The 19,738-nt window shown below is 48.0% G+C and overlaps 1 protein-coding gene across 2 annotated transcripts in view; it reads left to right on the top strand.

Annotated features, from left to right (window-relative positions):
• The window catches only part of LOC149351799 (protein qui-1), a 484,090-nt gene that overhangs the window by 214,373 nt on the left and 249,979 nt on the right, over positions 1 to 19,738 (top strand). Inside the window, exon 1 of one of the 2 annotated variants that reach the window (XM_089581131.1) lies at positions 15,512 to 15,674. The exons of the other annotated variant lie outside the window; for it this stretch is intronic. The gene's annotated coding sequence lies outside the window, so the exon portion shown is untranslated. Of the gene's footprint in view, positions 1 to 15,511; positions 15,675 to 19,738 lie in introns of those variants that run through there. 2 annotated transcript variants of the gene reach the window in all.

Here is a 19,738-nt window from a genome sequence, read left to right on the forward strand (position 1 = left end):
GGTTCCGCAGAGGCAGACGTCTTCGCGAGTGATTTTTCACGCGTGATTAATGTGGGAATGGCCCCACCACCGGCGGTGTTGGTGGAAGCGACCGTTCCATCGGTTTAAATGTGTATGTGATCGCTGTAATTGCCATAGAAGCAGTGCGGTCACCGATAAGTCATTCTAAAGTAAAGTAAAGTGAAGTCGCCGTCACAGTGGTGGTGCGTTGTTGATGGCATTGAGAAACTGAGTTGAAAGCGACCAAGTTTACGGAACGGAATCAACACACCTGATGTTAATGGCAACTCATGTCCGTTGGGCCAAAATGTAATTAAATTACGAACATAAACGGAATAGTAAGAAATATATTTTAAATGACGTGCAGTGTACGGCATGGAAGAAAAAAAGAATAAGAGGTCGCTTAAACTTCGCCTTTAAAAGAGTAGAGCGCTGTAGCCGTATCCGGCGGTCCCGTTCGCCACGCCTACTCTACACTCACACAGCTACTTGCTTCATAATTACCTAATTCTAAATTAGCATACTCGTGATCATATATGTACGCACAAGTACTGTACATGTCTATAAGACGCTTCACGAAGTCAAAGAACACAACGCATTCCCTAGGCCCATCTTTAATCAGCTTGAACCAACGAGCCCGTCTCGCAACCTGAAAGTCCTGGTTTCGATTCCCACCCCCAACCATAATTTACCTAAGTTTGACTACTTTTTTTTTTCGTTGAACCTCTCTGTGAAACCTCTTTGAGAAATTCAGCTCCATTCCGAACCTTCTCTACCTGTTGCTGAATTTTATTAGTTCTTTGTTCCATCGGGATTTTTTATTCACAGCCAGCGACGCCGACGTAGGACATAAGACCTTTTGCGCAATCGCGTTAATGAAAAGACCAAACGCATTGCAAACGCATTCCTATGTCCAGATATGCAACAATAAAAAGGGTACCTAAAAGGCAGTTTGCAAAGGCCGAGGCCCTGCCGGAGGCTAAAACAAGCCATGTCCACACAGTTGGTACACGGCACTCGTGCTGGACGGAGAGCACGAAACAGCCTTCCTGCCTTTGTGAGCAGTGAAATGGGCGACAAAAATGCATTTAAATGTAGGCTTTAATGTCTCTAGATCCGCACGCTTCGCTTTAATGACCATTCGCTAGAAAATGCACTCACGGAAAGGTGATCCTGAAATTCACGGTCACAAAAAAAAAAACAAATATTACAGAGTTATTTGCTACTGTCCTGTCATCGCGCTCTGTAAATATATGAAGTGGCCATCTTAAGCGAAACAAAGTAAAAATGTATGACTTATAGTACAGCATTCACATTTATAGCACGAAGCATTCGCATGGATGCCAACATGGGGAAACCTGAGCCATGCGACACTCTTCCGAAAAAAAAAGCAAGCCGTGGATTTGCGCACACCTTTGGCGTTCATCTTCATCAAGCAACACACCTGCAGGCTTGGTGCCTGTAAGACAGCAGAGGATGCCTTCCACTTTGTCTGCACTGTAATTTCAGCTACGTTTGTTTTGAACGCCAGTGAACTCGCTATCTCAACTATCCCAACCCGCTATCTCAACTGGACATTTGTTTTCCAGCACAAATCACTCACCAGGGTACAAGGATCAGCACTAAGGCAAGTGCGCTTACACACATCGCTCAGGCTCCACAAAATTCCTGGTATGGTTCCCCGCAGAGCTAACACACCATATGGGAATTTTTCAATGAACTTCGTTCCTTTTCGCGTATATTATGAGACGGCCCCGAAACAAAAAGCTAATTGCCACCCACCGCCTTCGGTCCTGAATGACTCTGGCGACAACATTAGCAAACCCGCTAACTTATAGAATAACATACAGAAAACCCTTACAACTACACCGAGATTGAAAAGAACGGAGCAAAGGCCTGGAAATAGGGTCTTTCATAACGTCAAATATTGAAGAGACGTTTCTCCTTCGCCTTGTCTTCGATGCGTTCTCAATAAACGATTTTCTGAGGCCTGCCCTTGAAAGGAGCTATCAAAAGCCTCAGAAGTCACCGCTTTCAAGTTACCCGCCATTAAATGTACAGTCGTCCACACACCTGTCTAGAGCGCTCGAACGGCGCACCGGGGAGTACACTGGCGTCACATACGAGTGACCTATGGCTCGAAACAAGGACGTATTCTCCAAGCACATTCCCGTGGATTGTGTTTAACTCCGCATACATTTAAAAGCTCTATCGGGTTCTTCAGGCAGCGGCGACATCAATAAATGAACAACACAGCATGCCGTTTGGCGCGCTTTAGACAGGTGTGTGAACGACTGCACAAAAGCTTTAGGTTTGCCGCATAAAAAGACCTTAGCACGTAAGAGCATTAAAGTTAAATCCATTACCCTTCGTGAGATCTCGTAGACCAAGCTCCAAACCTTTCCCGCGTTTAAAACCCGGAAATAGAAGGCCATTTACAATTTGCACCTTTGGCCGCACATGGACCGATTTGACGCATGCACTTCGTGGTCTTCATCATTATAAAAAAAATTAGGCAGTGGCTTAGCTCTGGTTAAGCCTGGATATACAGGCGGAAAGCTTCAGTTATGCTTGGCTTGACGGCCGTCCACACACTGCCTGTTCGGAGGCGGAACAGGAGACGGAAATCGGCGCGGTTAAAACTGCCCGCATGAATGCGGAGAGGAGGGTTGCCGGCTGCGACGCGGGCAACACGCGGCTGCAACGAAAGGTCAAACGGTGGGCGAGGAGGCGAAGCGCGCAGTTGCAGCGACAGCGAGGAGGCGACGCACATGCGCAGTAGCGCGCGGCTGCGCCGAAAGGTCAGGAGACGGAGTCGGCAGCGGCGAGGAGGGACCACCTGCGCAGCGCGTGACGTCACTCGGTTTCGCGCATGCGCATAACATACCAGTTCGGCTCACGCGAAGCTCGGCTCACGCGAAGCTTTTCGCTTCAAATGAAAACGCAACGAGTGATGGATGCAGCTACCTCAGTATAATTAGCTCGAGTTGATCAGTGTAAAATTAAAGCCCAGCTGCAACGCCTGAAGGTGTGGGTAAACATCGCGTCAGGAAAATTCCTTTGTGTGGTCAAGAGCGTTTCTCCTGCCCGTTTCTGTAACGACGCACCCGTGGTCATAACCCACGGCGTTGCGGGGCGCGCAACGAAGTGCGCGTGATTAAGCCTCGTCCGCGGGCACACGCATGCATTTCTAAACCGGAAGTGCGGGGAGAACTGCTCTGCCCGAGAGGGCACGTCGAAGCCATTCACCGTCGCCGTTTTACTCTGGGAACCTGTCCCGTTCTTAAAACATTCACCTCGCTCAAACAGCGTCGCTCTTCCCTAATTTCGCTGGCGAGCCTCGCTGCACTCGTCTCCTCGATAAGAATATCAAATTAGTCCCCGCCCGCGGCAGCCGAAAGCAGAGAACGTCTTCGCGCGGCCCGCGCACCGTCCGATGCCTCGCCGGAATGAATTCGCATACGTGATGAAGAGACGGAGGACGAGGCGGTGCTGGCGCTCGGCGTTCGCGTTCGCGTAACACCTTGGGCCGAGGTCACGCTTCGCGCCCTCGAGTGGCACTCGAGACACGCATTGCGAGTCGCGGAGTCCCCCGGAGATGTTTACGCGCTGAAATATAAACAAGGGTTCCCGATACGGGTGCACTTGTAGCCCGATATATTGGGCATTTTAGCCGAGTGGAGATAATTTATGAAACACTTGAATCGCGTAGCGTGTGAACAAGAATTTCCTCCACAGAGCCATGAGTGAGTTTGTAATGTCGTTTAGTGGTTTGAGGGAGAAAAAAAGGACGAAGTTCTCCGCGTACAGTATCCACAGAAAACTTTGTGTCTGGCGAACTGATGCGTATCAGACCAGGCTTTGTTCGTTGCATGGGGACAGACTACGAAAAGGCAGGCGGCAATTCGCAAACGATTTTCTGAAAACCTCCATATGCGCCTCTGTCTTCTAAAGTTCCCTATAGGCGGTTGGGTTTTCGGCTGGACCAAGCAGCGGGGCATCAGCAGCACTCTTGACTCTTCACTGCTTCGAAGTTTTGGTGGGGAAAAGAAGTTCTCCCCTTCAGAATATTTTTAGACCACTAGGAACGCTGCGCACGCCACACCGCAGGGCCCACGAGCAACCTGGAAAGTTTTGAGAAAGACTGTATTATGTACAGTCTTTTTCAAAAATTTAGAGCCCAGAGGGTTTGCTTCTAAGCCTCGCAGTGGGACTCCTGTAAAATTCGGGGTTGTCCTACCCATTGGAGGAGGCAGGACCAGAAATCTTCTTACCTTCAGCAAACTTGGAGCGCTGGAGATGCATTACGAACCAGACAGTGTGCTTCAGAGGCAAACCCCCTGGGCTCCAAATGTTTGACAAAAGCTGTACATGAACACGCTCTACATGAGCCACAGCTGTGAATAAAACACCCGTGTGATCGCATCGCTTGCGTTTCATGCCCTGATTATTGTACCGCCGTGACTTGAAAAATAATTTCATTAAACCGCCGGAGATATGCTTCGGAAAGCAAGTTAATGGTAGATAGCTTGGACGCAAGGTTTCACTAAAGCAGAAAGAAAAAGAGCACGAAAGAAATAGATATGACTGGTAGCTTAACTTATCATTTCTGTAAGCGCTTTCTGTGCAGATAATTCTTGAAACTGCGTGCGTAGTGTATTCCGATTTTGCCCACATGCATTTGCCTATTTTTCATCATCGGCAGCATCAATACAGTTACGCAAAGCAGTTTCAAGCTGCTCTAACGATGCAACAGGCTGTCCAAAGCATTGCGCTTCACCGCCGCAGGAATCAAGGGCTGGCGAGCGAAACATCCACGTAGCGTAGCATTGTATCGTCCTTGCCAAAAGTAACCACTCCAAGAGGTTTTGTTTCTTTGCCGTGTAGCGGGGCACTCGTGGAAACCATTGTGCTCTAAATCTGTGTAAGGTAAGAACCTTGGTCCTCACTCTTCGATACCTTTTTTTTTTTGGTGGGGAGGAGGGGGGATGCCCTGAGAGCTCCACTAATACGGCTGAAAAACAAACCCCATGGCCTGGTTACTTTTTGCACATACTGTTTGTATGGCATCCTGCACATATTTTAAGGGTGGAATAATTGTTAACAGGAGATAGAAACCTCCCAGTGTTTCTTTTTTCTGCAGCTTTCAGCAGCTGATTTTCGCACTGCTATGACAAATGAAGATGTTCGGAGCACACTGTCCGAGTATTTGTTCGCATGTAGAAAAAAACAGAGCTTGATGTTTCCATGCTTAAAGCACGCAGCGCTTCGAACTTCGCCATTTACTGCAGACTTTGATGAATGGGTTGTGCGGACCGGAGGTTTCCAAGCAATTAAAAACACAGAGCATGTTTCGGGGGCGTCGGTCAGAACTAGTATATTTACAGGGAATGTGGAAGATCCGGGCGAAGTTGGTTTCGCTCAATGCGCTACGATGTGCGACGGAACCACGATTTCGATCAGATTGCTTGCTTAAGTAGCGTGACCAGAAATTTTTTCTGCCTTCCATTTCATCCCACAAGGTTCATTAGCCGCTAAAGGGCATGGATTCGCGGTCGGTAAGCTGACAGCGTATACAGCAGACGTAATATCCGGCTAATGAATCCTGCACCACGACACAGCCTTAGCACCTATATTTTCTGCGTTGTATCGGTTACATCACCTGAGTAATAGGAATCAACGGCGGATTATGTACATCTGCATTAAGTAGATGGACCGACGTCTGCTCAGCCCTTGTAGGTCTCAGTTTATAGTGATTTTTTAGTTTCGCCTTTTATTACATTTTTTTTTCTTCGCGTCCTTCATTCAGGCCTTGTACTTTTCCAGCGTGCATCGCTGTCGCAAAGCACCGAGAGAGTATAATCGGATTTTTCGCGGCCCACTAGCAGCGGTTTCGGGGATTGCGACACGCGGTGAGGCCGCCAGAAGTGAAAGACAGCCAAGAAGGAAAGGGTCAGCTGCTGGCGGCCCGCTGCCAGCTCTCAGCAGGCGGCACGTTCGGGAACCCACACAGAAAGCTCTGGATCAGCGCGGAGCGCAGAAGTCTAATGCACGAAATGCGTCCCAGTCTTGCATTTGGTCGCACGTTGCGCTTTCTCCTTTTTATTCCTTTTCTTTTCTTTGTTTGAAGTTACTGACACTCGGAGAAGTGCACGCGAACTCCTCATTTGAATGCGTTTGCTTGGCGCGCAGCTTGACGGAGGGGCCCCGCGCGTCTTGCTTCTCTGACGCGTAATGCCATTTATCCATTAACTGGCACGCATTCCCCGTGTCATATCCTTCTGCGGGGATCACTTACTTCTGGATTTCATTCTGTCTCTGTTCTGGTCGATTTTTAAGGAACGGACATGAGGAGGGGGGTGGGGAGAAGGGGGCAAAATAAATCGCATCTGCCGCAGTATCTCAACGTTTTATGGCGTTCTACTGCCAAACACGAGCCTGTGGGTTCAATCCCCGGCCGCAGAGGAGGCCTTTTGAGGGCGCCGAAATGCAAAAGCACCCGCGTAATAAATGTTAAAAAAGGTCCAGGCGGTAGAAATAATTCGGGAGGCTGTCCGGAGATAAGGAGATAAAAATTCAGATTTTCCACAATTTCAGCATATACCTGAAAGCGAACTATCTCTGAACAATACTTGTGAATCGCACTCTCAAGACACTGCGAGGCGAAAAGCTTAAACAAGTTCGGAATAATGAAACATGAAACCAACAGAAGAATGAACTTAACGATGCGATGAGACGTATGTCAGCACCGAAGCAAACCGGGGATGACAAGCAGCTGAGCGGAATTTGTAAATTGAGCTTTCGTTTTACCTAGAACTTCTGTTAAACTCTAGGTTCTCTAGGTGCGACTCTAGGTTCTCTGGCCTTTACACACAAACCTCTTTTTGCGTCAGCGATGAGCCGAAATCTCCTTGACCATCGTCTCTAGGCCAGTGTGATTGGACGGAGCTCGAGCAACGGTCTTCGATTCGCGCTCATGCACCGAGGCCGAAGATTTCTTGTCCATGCTGTTGCGGGCGCCTGTACGCACGCTGGCGGCGAGAAATTTCTTGCTTCAAAACTTTCGTTTCTCAGTTCCTCTTATTTTTTTTTTTCAGTAGCGCAGGGTCTCCAACCAGTGTTTCTTTCGTGAAATTCTTCCAAGAGTTTCGCTGTGTCAGCGCGCCTCCTGCCGGGGTCGCTCGCGTCGATGGCTCTTGAAGTCCGATTGCTGACTGGCGCACAGCGCTTCGTGCGGTTCGCCGACGAAAGCGCCAGGCTCAGGCTGGCGGTGTGCTACCGGCGCAGATTCTTACTCGACGGCGGTTCGCCAAGGCACGCCGGAAAGACGACGAACCGAGCGAGGCGAAGGGCAAAGCTTGCTTTAAGGGGATTTGTGGACGTTGCGCCGGCCCGCTCTTCCGCTAAGCGCATTACCCGACGTCACGCGTAGCAGTGTCTTCTTCCTTGAAGGGATGCTTCTGCCGCCTTGCACGCAAACCACCAGAGAGACAGGCCCTCTGTCTTCCTCTTCGCTCTGCCTCCGTATTTTTACTGTCTCTTTACCGCGCTCGGCGGCTTCGCTCACAGATTTTGCAAGTAGCGCATGTGTCATTTCTCTCCAAGGAACACCTCTTAACAAAGGCATCCCGTCTGATTTGCTTCCGTTTTTCTCTATCCCACAAAGAAAAGAGTGATGACTTATTCACGCGTTGTGTAGCTGCCTTAAACGGAACTGCCTGCGCGCGTCAACTCAGGTGAAGAGACGACGGCATGGTGATGGCGGGGTCAAGTTGCAGGGAGGATTAGCCTTACAGTAATCATGGCAGTAAGCCTGTGCACCACATTCAAAACAGAACTGCTTCGAATATCACTGCCGCAGGAGGCCAGTGCCCTCGGAAAACGTCAAAAGTAGCTTCGCTATCGTGTGCGTATCAGTTGGCGGACTCTCAGGGGAACGTGACGCTGCCGTGCGGAATATCTCACCTGTTCATGTTGTGCAGCGGTGTCCCACGTTCATCACGAAAACATGGGGGCACTACGAAAATATGTATTTATTCATTTCTTGCTTACTATTTTCTTTCATGTTTTTAAAAGGACCATTGTTTTGAGGAACAAGATTAAGAAAAGGCGGACACGTAAATATATTCGACGTTATTCGCTGCATACAAGAGTAATAAAATGTTACTCGAATAATTCAAATGATGCTGTTACTACAATATCGTTAGTGAAATATTCCGTTAAAGAATCACTTTTCGGTACAGAAAAACGCATTTCACTTCTTCAAAATAGCAGTCCCAGGAACCGAGACTGTCTTTTCTGCGTAACATAAAACCCGCGGAATACGTGAGAATACACGTTACATCGGTTTACGCACTACTGACTATAACTTAATCGAAAAATAAAGTTCACCCGACAAACAGGATTTCTTGGCGTGAAAGAGGGCAGATCGCTTCGCTAAAGGAGTCCGCCTTGTGAAGTGCAGCTGTATGAGTTAAAAGATAATCGTCATGAGAATTATGAATAAATATTAGAACCATTTACTATACTTTGTCTTATTTATAATGATGCATCGAACAAGATGCATCGAACTCTTTTAATAACTTTACGTCCAAACATAGGCTGAAATGTAGCCTTATGGGCAAGAAACGCGCTACCGAGTGTGACAAATTTCGAAGATGGCGCAGATAACTAGCTGCTAAAATTTCAGGACGACAGTTCAAAGAGAGTGCATCACTAATTCATAGCCAGAGATATTAGTTTTCTGCGTCCTCTTCAAGATGGATGTTATTTTTTTTTTGATCACCATGTTGGATCGCTTGGTGTCACTATGGTCTCATCGTTCTTGGTCACGGCGAACTTGGAGTTTAAACGGTGCAGAAAAAAAAAATATTTTTATATGTTTTTATTTTCGTGAGTGCTGTTCTTTACCTAGCCTTTAATCAAATCAGCACTATTAAAGATTAACACTGAGTACCGCTGTTTCTTATTAGACGTTAAGATCTGTCTCCTCACTTCCTAACGGTTCTAAGCACCGGGATTAATGAAGCAACGGCTCCGCGTCAGTAAAGAGTATGAGAAAAGAAGGGCAGAAATGATGGTACGGCAAGGTAAGGTGGGCTATGGGTTTATTTAAGCGGCTTGCGAGCTCCAGGACAATACTTAAAGAAAAAGAGACTTCTCGGGCACATGAGTGCGCAACTTTCTCAGCTGGCCGCTTCACGATAATACGGCTTCGGGTTGTCTAACTAATGGGTTTCGTGCTACGGAAATTATAGACATCTGAGCGTGTAGTGTTTTGCTTTCTAGTGCCACGAATTCACCTTTTGTAAACGAAATATTCCTATGCTCTGCACCGCGTTTTTTTTTTTAGACTGTCTAGAAATTAAAAAAAAACTGGATTTTTGAGGTAAAGAGAAGCTTTTTGTGGCATAGTAATACAAGTGTTGGCGGACGTCAAAAAGCAGGCGAATCATGTTAATTAGTAAAGTGATTAAATACTAATAGTTCGCTAATTAACTATTAGCGATGGGCACCTGATCGCCATTAGAGACTTGTAGCCGGCCGTTAGTAATATCAATAGTTTTGAGAATTTCGAAAACGGGATTACCCTCGCCACTGTGGCTCGACTGATTCGGGCCACATCTCGCGCCATTCGAAAGCACTGCGCCTGCATGTGGGCGCAGAGAGACGTCAGTCAAATCGCGGCACTCCGTGACTGACATTCTCTGCCCCGCCTGCGCTAGAGCATCGAAGTGACGAGGAGCAGGAAGCACTGCAGCACGGGGCGGGGCTGAAACTGTTGCGTGGTACGTGCGTCATGGAGTGTCGCGATTTGATTGACGTCGCTTTGCGCCCTCCCGCAAGAGCGTTGTTTACGAATGGCCTGAGAAATTCCCCAAATAAGTCGAGCCACAGCGACGCGGGTAATCGCGTTTTCAGAATTCTAAAACCTGCTGTGGCTATTACTAGCGGCCGGCTACAGATCTCTAATTGCAATAATGTGCCTATCCGTAATATTAAAAAAATTAACTATCACTTTACAAGTTAGCACCATTCGCCTGTTTTTTTTTTTTTTTTTTTGACGTCCACCAGCACTGGAATTGCGATGCCGCAAAAAGTTCCTTTCTACCTCAAAAATTCTTTTTTTTTTTAATTTTTGACTTTTCTAAAATAAAACGCCCGGTATATCGCGACAGGGTATAGCTGCATGCAATATCATGCTTGTAAATGGTTTTCTTTGCCGCCGAGAGGTCAACGCGTATTTTTGCCGTGACGTTAGCATGAGCTGCAAATGGCGTAGGCAGCAGTTCCATGCCGGGGCCGCATCGGACGGTTATCTCTACAAGCGCACAGATGCGTCGTCCGTCGCTGTAGCCTGAAGGCGATCAAAATCGCGACGCATTCTTGAAGCTGGAGAGCCATGTGCTCACACTTTCATAACTGAGCAAAAATCGTGAACGCGAAAGCCTAGAGCGGTGTTAGTTGTCGATGAACTCAGCGAAGAAGGCCGAAACCGTAGCACGCGGGTCGCACAGTGGTGGCCGCGCTGTACGCTCCGTCTAAATAGGCTTCATGTGGTGGCCTCGACTTGCACGATTGGGCTGCAACGCTTCTGGCGTTTACGGTCTCACCCGGCCAGCTCTCACAATGTCGCAACGCCTGCGAACTACTTGCAGAGTCAAGCGCCTATCGTACCTTCGGTCTCCGAGGGTTTTGGATTTAATAAATTAGTTTTATAATGTGTCTAATAGTACAAAAACATTCCGCTTGTGATTTTTAGGAGAACTTAGTAAACTTATCTCGGACGCAAAACATTCCCATATAATCGAGCTACAGCGTATGCTTCCTTAGATAGCGAACAAAGAGCCTGGGGTGGTATTCCAGCCAATCACAGGGGCCGTAATCTGATTACGGGCGCGACACGCCAGACGCCAGGCAGGCTTCGCGCTGGTTATAAAAACCAAGGAAGACTATTCAAAACATATATCCAGTGTAAAGACGTCCATGTGCATTACTGGTGCGCATGAAATGAAGTTTAAGTGCCTACAGACGCGGTTCTGCCTGCGGCATGTGGCATATGGCGGCATGCGTTGGTTAGCGTCCGGTGACAATTATCGCAGGACAAGGCTTGGAATATGCTGTCTGAGTGGTATTTTAAAACGCTTAAATTACAAGTTATCTTGAACTCTTGTGCTAGCTAGATCTGAAAAACGGCAACACTTAGTGTTTATTAGCCGCCTCTTTTATGACAATGGCGAGCTAGCTGTTTCACGCGTACTCTAGTGCTGTTTTAGTTCCTTGTGCACTATCGCTAATGTGCCTTTCCAGGAGCTTATTCCTAAAAACTTTTGGCGCTCAGAGCCGCCTACAAAGCCTGTTGCTGCGAACAGACAACCGGTAGTCTTCTTTGCCTCTTCCACCGATATAGCACAAGGAGATTGTCATTATCCTTCACACAGGGATGTCCAGACAACCGGCCGCTGTTCGAGCGAGCGACACTTCAACGTTGACCACATCGCTCATCGGCTCGCAAGCCTTTTAAGGCGCTGCGGCATTGCCCCGTCGCCTCTCTGAACGCCTTCATCTGCGTGGTATGGGCGCGCGGAGCTGTCTACAACGTATTCGCTTCTATTCCTTTCCCCGTGTCCCCCTCTGGCAATGCGAGTTGTTGTAAACCAAGCGTTCACCCTTCCCTCCTGCGTTAACTTGACACTCCTGCCTTACCTTTTCCTATTCTACCTTTGGGTGTGCTTGTCGGTGGTGTTCTTTTTTCTACATATTGTGCACCAATATCCCAAACGTTTGTTGTACTCAACACCAAATATTACGACGAAACATAGTGAAATGCCAGAAAAGAACTGGAAACGAGCTGCTGTGGTGATTGGCTTTTCCTCTAATGATGTCTAGAGCTTGCGTGTCAAAAGTGAGGGTCCGACCATGGAGCGGTTAAAATCAAGTCTCCTGAGCGCAGCTGCACAGCTACAAATTGAATATATTCCCTTTCAGACACTAACTACGCTTCGAGAGATTCCCATACATACATTGGATTACCACGAAGTGGTCTGCTTAAGAATGCCGAATAACATCAAACACAGTGGTTACTTGCTATGAATGTTTAGCTAAAAGTTTCGTGTCTTTTTATGTCTTCTATCGTTGCTATTGCCTGTTCTCGTGCTGTTTCTATCGGTAGTGCTGTTCACAAGCAATTTGAAATCACTGGACCGTCGAGAAACGGTTCCTATTGAAAATCAAAAATATGCAAGCAGGCGGCCGAAGTCATCAGTGCAAATAATTTTAGGTTTTTTAGTCCACCAGTTCCGTCCACTCAGCCACATTTCCGAGCGAGGAACTCAGGGACTATTTGTAGCGCATATAATGCAAAATAAAGTGTTTGGGCGCAGGGGGCGGGGGGGGGGGGGGGGGGGGTGTAGAGGGGAAATCTCAAGGTCCGAATTTACAGCCAAGGACAGCTCGCGCGGATTGAAAGCACCTGCTAAAAAATAGAAAGTATCCCACACATACAGCAGGTGCTGTCCATCTTAGCATTTGAACCCGGCCCTCCATGCCCTCTTCTATATATCGATGACGGAACTGGCAATTCAGGAAGCCACTGAGCCACCCGTTTCGCACGAAGGGAGCGGCTAACACGTAGAGAAAGGAAGAAAATGAAAGGAAACAAAATTAGGGGCATAAACGAACCGAATAGCGTGGCGTTTGCTAGAGCGCCAGGTCCGCTTCGGCGATCACGCGATCCTTATCGTTGACCCGACGAGCGTGCCTCCGCGCTCCAGTGGATCCGAATCCAGCGCTCCGTCGCTAGACGGCCGTCCTCCCTCGAGAGACGGTTCGTTACATGCTTGAGGGTCGGGACGCCGAAAAATTGCCCCTGCCGTAAAATTGGGCTCAAGAATGAGCCGTGCTCCTGTCGTCTGGCGACCGAATGAGGAATCCCGCCACCCCGGTACGCTTGTCTCCTCCTTTTATTTGCACTGGCGTCGCTTAGACGGCTCGCGTAGCGACGGACGTCGTAAAATAGCCCTCCGCACTCGGTTTCTCGCTCGAAACTTTGTTCTTATACTCGGTTTCCGTCCCTTTTTTGTCCTCTTTGCTCCCTCGGATGAAACTTTCTCGCCTCTCCTTTTTTTTTTTTTTCCTGGACCGAAAAGCAATTGCTCTCCGCGACATCGGTGGCTATCCGTCGTCGCGAACAAGACCCGCCAGTCCGCTCAAGTGATGACCTCCTCGCCCTAAGTGCCCGGTGCTTGCTGCATCGCCCTGCCCAAGTTGACGGGGCCTCTGCGAGTTGCAGTATGCAGCCAGCAGTTTTCCCCCTCATTGAGATTCAAGATGTGCGCTGTTTTCAATCATGTTGCGTTTTCACCGATGGCAGTAATGTCTTTTACTCACACTCCTTCCTTGCAGTCTCCGAAGGAGCTGCCCGTATACATGACGATCAAAGCATGTGTTCACCTGCCTTTTCAAAAAACTAAGAACGCGCTTCTTGCCGTCTAAGCCTCTTTCCGTGCTCGTTTGGCGTCAAGAATAAACTTGTAAGTTTAATCAAGCTCTTCAGTCTATCCCACATTTTTCCTCTACGGGGGTGGGGGAGTGACATAAAATCCATCGGCACCTTTGGCTGGACGGCAGTCACTCTCCGATGCGAATTATCACAATAATTACAGATTTTTAAATGGAAAGGGAAACTCTGTTTCAGGGTAGGTGCAAGTGCTTGGGGCTTATTCTGTAGGGTTTAGTACGCACTTGGAAATGAGCTCAAGCCCAGAAGCAGAAAAGCAGGGTATCCGGGCCGACCGCTCAGTTCTCTTTACTTGATCGGGGCACAATATGTATGTACGTAGATCATTACAACGAAGCGCTCAGCTGACCTGATCTCAGAACTCAGTTTTGCATGTCTTTTTAGCGCAGCTGGAAGCTATAGTTTTTTCTTAATCTCTCTTATTTTGAGGAAAAACAGCTGAATGTGAAAAATACAATCAGCACAACGTGCACCAAAATAAAGAGTACAAGTTATGGGTACCATCATACTTGAGTATGCCCGACATAAAACGTTCGATTCCTTTTACGAAGACTATCAGTGCTCAGAGCTTGCTTCTGTGTAAGTGAGGCTGTTTGTAACCAAAAGCTAACAAGTAACGACTGCAAGCAGGTGTTTTGGACTATTTACGGCCAAAGTACGTCCTTCGACGCGTCTGAGCGCACAATAAAACGCCAAAGCTATTCACAAATTTCATGACCGCTACGCTCCAGCCGCATCGAATTTTCCGGTTTTTTGTTTAAATTTTTCAATGAAAGAGAAGTATTGGCAGCTGTAATGAACCGCGTCAGAGTGCAGCACGCCGACGTTCACACATTGCTAAGCTATGTCACATTCACTGCGATGTATGCGGTACGCCTCATCGCGGTGCTTCATGCAAGCATTACCTGAATTGTTTCTGTCTGGCATATAGAGCTGGCTTTCAGCTCTGCAGTCTCTGAGAAATATTTATCTCTGGGAGAAACATGAGAGAAAACATGTTGTTAGAACAAAATTACAATTTTTTTTTTGTTGTATCTCCACTGAACTTGAAAACGACTGTTGGATATTGTACTCCAAGATTATAACTATTAACAAAGCAGAAAAAACTGCGCTTATGAGACATAACTATGGTGTAATCAATAAATTAATGCTCGAACTTTGTTCTGTCTCATACTTCTCGGAACTGTATACCCCCATCCGAACTACTAATTTCATTTGGGTCCCTTAAAAAAAACTAAAATGTAATTATTATGTTATTGAGCTTTATTAGGAATTAAGTGAAGCGCTATGCCAGTATCAGGTCTGCCTGCTGAAGCCGAATTGGCCTGTGGCACTGCCTGGCAGAGAAGAAAAACAATTGAATTAACTGAAGTTAACAAGCGGAATTTACGACCGTCGAGCACAAAAAATAGCCTTCCCGACGGCGAAACCGTGCCACGGCTCCAAGAAAGAGAAAAGGAACCTACAAAAAACACGAGTGTCCGCAATGCCTGCATGACTGCTGAGGTTTCGACTGAGTCAAATGCTTTCTTGTAATCTATGAAAGCTATATATAGGCATTGGCTATATTCTGCGCATTTCTCTATCACCTGATTGATAGTGTGAACATGGTCTAGTGTCGAGTGTCCTTTACGAATGCCTGGCTGATGGTTTTGTTGAATGAAGTCTAAGGTTTTTCTGGCTCTGTTAGCGATTACGTTAGTAAATACCTTATAGTAAACGGACAGTACGCTGATCGGACTGTAATTTTTTAAGTCTTTGACGTCTCCTTACTTATGGATTGAGATGATGTGTTAGTTGCTTTCATGCTTCGGCGTTTCTTAATCAGATCTTTCGTTTCCTGAGAGAGCTTGTCGGTATCCTGTCGAACTATCCTACCATCTACTTCTACTGCGCACTCAGTAGTGACAGCTGTGAAACTATCGTTCACTGTTTCATCTTTAAGGTTGTCGTCCTCAGTTAAAGCCGGATTTGTGTTCTGCAGCGATATTGTAAATTCCTCTACCTTCCCTATTACCGCTAACTCGTTAATGGGCTTCTGTTTCACTACCTTCTTCCGTTCCCTCTTCAAGTACAGGCTAATTCGAGACCTTACTATCCTGTGGTAGCTACAGCGCACCTTTCCGAGGACTTCCACATCCTCTACGATTCGAGGGTGAGCGCATAGTACGAAGTCTATTTCATTTTCAGTGTCACTATTGGGACTCTTCCACGTCCACTTCCTTTTTTCTCTCGTTTGCGGAGGAAGGTATTCATGATCGGTAAATTATTTCTCTCCGCGAACTCTACTTATAACTCCCACCTGCTATTCCTGGCGCATCCAGCCTGCTTCTTGCTTACCTTGGCATTGAAGTCGCCCATCAGTAAAGTGTACCATGTTTTTACTTTGTTCACTGCTGATTCCACGTCTTCATAGAAGCTTTCGACGATCTGGTGACCATGGCTGGATGTAGACGCGTAGGCCTGTACCATCTTCAATTTGTACCTCATGTCAAATTTATTATCATTATTTTTTAAAATTTGTGATATTCTTGAGTGGGAGAGTAATATGGTAATTATATAAGGATAACTGATTATTAAGCTTATTATTTGTAGGCTTAATTGATAAGACTGAAAATACCGATGCCTTAGGCGTATACGCGCCACCGACGTTCAAAGCAAGCCACGTGGCAGCAACTACGAGCGGCGTGCTCAGCGCTTCACGAACGAATCTCGCGATCAACGTTTCGCCTGTTCTTATTTTATTCCCACACTCTCACGAGAACTGTTATGGCCCGCGTTTGTGATATCCTGGTGACAAGCACGCAAATAAAACCATTTTAACGTGAACATGAGGGCGCCTCGATATGTCAGGTCATTCCACCTCACGGTTGACTAGCAACTGCGCAGGACAAGCTGAGTTGCCTGGATACCAATAGCAAAACTTTCTCGAAGACGTCCATGCCTTCATTACTGAGAGTCAGCAAATAGCGCGTCTCTTTCTAGAAAAGACACGCGCCACCTAAACTAAACTGGTTAGACAATCGATGGGCTCAGCACACCAGATAGGAGCCCTCGCTATCGCAGCTAAAACTGTAAACAACAGCTTTGTCAGTGTTCGTTTTCAGCTAGCCTTGCAGAGTCACCTCATTAGAATGCCTCCTCGAGAAACGCTCGAGAGCAAAGAGGTCAAGGAAAGCCGGGTTTCAATAGGCCTACTGCGGAGGCATGAGTATTCGGCCGTTCTTCGTGCTTCTCGCGCGCGCACAACATTGCCGGTGCAGCTATTGAAGCAACATAAAAAGCGAAACGCAGGTTGCAAACATTCTGTCGTTGAATGCTGAGTCCCCTGCTATCCGCCAATTTCATTTGCCCTCTGCGGGCAGTCGGTGGCAGGTGCGCCAAAGTAGTGCGATAAGGGGTGTAAAGAATCGGGGGCTGCGCACAGCTTTTAAGAGCAGCCTTTAGCAGACGACGGATGCCCTACAGTGAGTGTGGTTAGTGCGCATGCGGCATCTCTCGCCGACATTGCCGGTTCACTCCGACAGAGGGTGCTGATCAAGCGAACGGTTTACTTTGCGTGATATTGCAAAAAAAAAAAAAATGGGTGTACAGCTTAAGTGTTGCAATGCATACTCAGACTCATAATTAGCTGGCACAGGTGTAGAAGCTGCCGCTGGCGCCAGGAAATCAGGGGCAGAATAATCTAAGCGCTCCTCGCATTCAAACACATGAGCGATGGGCCGCCACTTTCGTTGTCGTACACATTGGACAGTCGTGATTGCCGAAGGGGCCCGTGCGAGCCAGTCACGAAGCGTCTTTGCATGCCAGGTAATCTGAGCAATCAGTGCCTAATTTACTGGCACCATGTTAGTTTCCACTCCAGTGGTAAACTACTGGGATGTAGAGTGCACATGACTTCGCCCAGGGAAACATGACGCTCGAGTCCAAAGCGGGGCCCTTTGGTAAGTGGGCCTGTTTCTGCCCGTCTGCTGGGTTTCATTTGTGAATTCGCATTCTGCGTGAGCGCGCGTCAACGTGCGGCCACTGCTTGTGCAGTTCACTACTTTTTACTGCACTTTCAATAATTAGATATCCCGAAAAATGATAATCAGGATCTCACTTGTTCAAGCGCTTATAAGAGCAGTTTATTCTTGGCCGGTGCCACATCTATACGATTTTGTCGGCTTCTGGAGAACGCATGACAGTCAGCGGATCACGAAAATTACATGCGAGTCGCTTTGCCAATTAAGCACGAGAGGTGATTTCCACGAAGGGCCATCTTTTGGCTATAAACCGGCTCTGGGCAACGTCCCTGATCACTAAAGGGCGTAAGAATATGCTCCCGACAGGCAGCTTGCGGTTTTCGCTGGAAACGTGCCTGATTGGCGATGCTCGCTTGCGCTAGCAGTGCGCGCCGAACTGCGGTGATTCGTTTCAGCGGGCAGTCTGTTTCCTTAGGCACTGCCAGAATGTTAGATAATTCTTTCACAGACTCTCTACTTGCTGCGGCATTTAAGCAGGAGCCATTTTTCACCCCTCCCGAGTGCTCACTTTCGAGGAAGCTTCACACTTCGCCTGCATAGTGCTCAGCGGATTCAGTGAGACAAGGTATCCTTTAACGCCCGCCTCGCTTTCAGTGCACAAGGCGCGTTCGCGTTTCGGCTCCGTCCAGCACAACATAGTGAACGCAAGGCAGCCGAATATCGAAGCCTCTCCCCAGGGCTCAGAGGAAGAGCTGCTGCCACATATCCCCTGTATTGAGCTCCCTGCACGCCCCCTCTTGGACAGAGGGCAACAGAGATCTGGCGTTCACACTAAGGCACGTCTGGCGCGCGCGAGACATCTGTCGTTTGTCCCCGCAGACGCTCGCGACAACAGCCCTCGTGTGCGATACAACGAGCATCGACCCTTTACGCGCTGCCGACTCGACCGCCAGAAAATCTGGCCAGCGCCGTGGGTTCTGTCTTCCGGGCGTGAAGAAAATGCGGGAAAGGGAGGTCCCCTCTGGGCACCACGGTGTTGTATAGGTCGGGGTTTGGAGGCAGAGGGCAGTGACTTACTCGGCGGAACGGGATCCCCGCCGTCGCGAGGTTGCAGGGAAGGGGGAGTCGCAACCGGTCCCGGTAATCCGAGGCACCACGGGGCGGCCGTGCTCGACCGCGCCCCGGGTCGCCCGGGGCCGGGTATTATGTGCGGAAGCGCGGGCCTGCGGCGCGGAGCGTTTGCCGGGGCCTCCTCGGAAATAACAACGCCCGAGCTCACAATGGCGAATTCCATCTGTGTCGACTTCGTGCGCCGCGTGTTGACACAGTTTCGTCTCGGCTTTCTTGCTGATACGGCTGTCTCCGCTGCCGCGGCGACAGTCTTGGTTGTAGCGGTGTATTTCCTTTGGCACCGGGCTGTGTGCACTTCGCGTATGCCGGCTTCGCAGTTTCAAAGCTCCGCGACGGTCAAAGCTGAGATTAGAATCCCTCTTCGCTTTTTTTCTTTTTTCACTGGAATGCAGCGAAACCGTTGTGAATTGGCCCTCTGTCTCTTCGGTCACAAAGGGGGAATAAAAATAACGCGAAACAAAGCGACATGGCGCCAAACTCGTGCATAGCACTCTATATGCTTTGCCACAAACCCGACAAGAAATACCAGCTTTTCAATTTCGCGGAGGAAGCCGATGCACCGCGCATGAAGTCGCGTATGCAGCTTGTTAGGCCCTTCAGTGTAGAATTCAATGGAACAAAAAATAAAACCGGCAAGAGCTATCTTAGTTTCGTCGCTTCATTTTCAGGCCGCAGTACAAAGTGCAAAAGTGCTCTTTCTTCCATGTCTATTTTTGTCGATGGAAACGGCGAGGATTACTCCTATGGTTACGAAACTGGAGCTGTCTCCCAATAGCGGTAAACAGGTCTTTTGAGAGCGCGCGAATCGATTTTGTTGCTCGAAGCGCCAAGTGGGCTTAGCGGGATTAGTAGCCGCAGGGCTCACGCCAGTGCCCTAAACCACGATGAATTTACAAAAATAATAATTCGGGGAAATATTTTTGCTGCATTTTAAATCTAGAAGGAGAGGGCTCTGCGTTTATAACAGGTGCGCCGGTGACACGTGGGCTCAGACACTTGGTTTAATACTTTTTTCAGTGTACCAGTAACTTTCTTTTTTTTTTCCTTGCAGAGTTAAAATGGCAGTTTAAATGTACAAAGCATAAGACATTAAATGTAGCCGCGATAATCACCCTTACATGAG

This window comes from Amblyomma mixtum, chromosome 3 (genome assembly GCF_055824585.1).
Source record: "Amblyomma mixtum isolate Tamu chromosome 3, ASM5582458v1, whole genome shotgun sequence".
NCBI classification, from domain to species: domain Eukaryota; kingdom Metazoa; phylum Arthropoda; class Arachnida; order Ixodida; family Ixodidae; genus Amblyomma; species Amblyomma mixtum.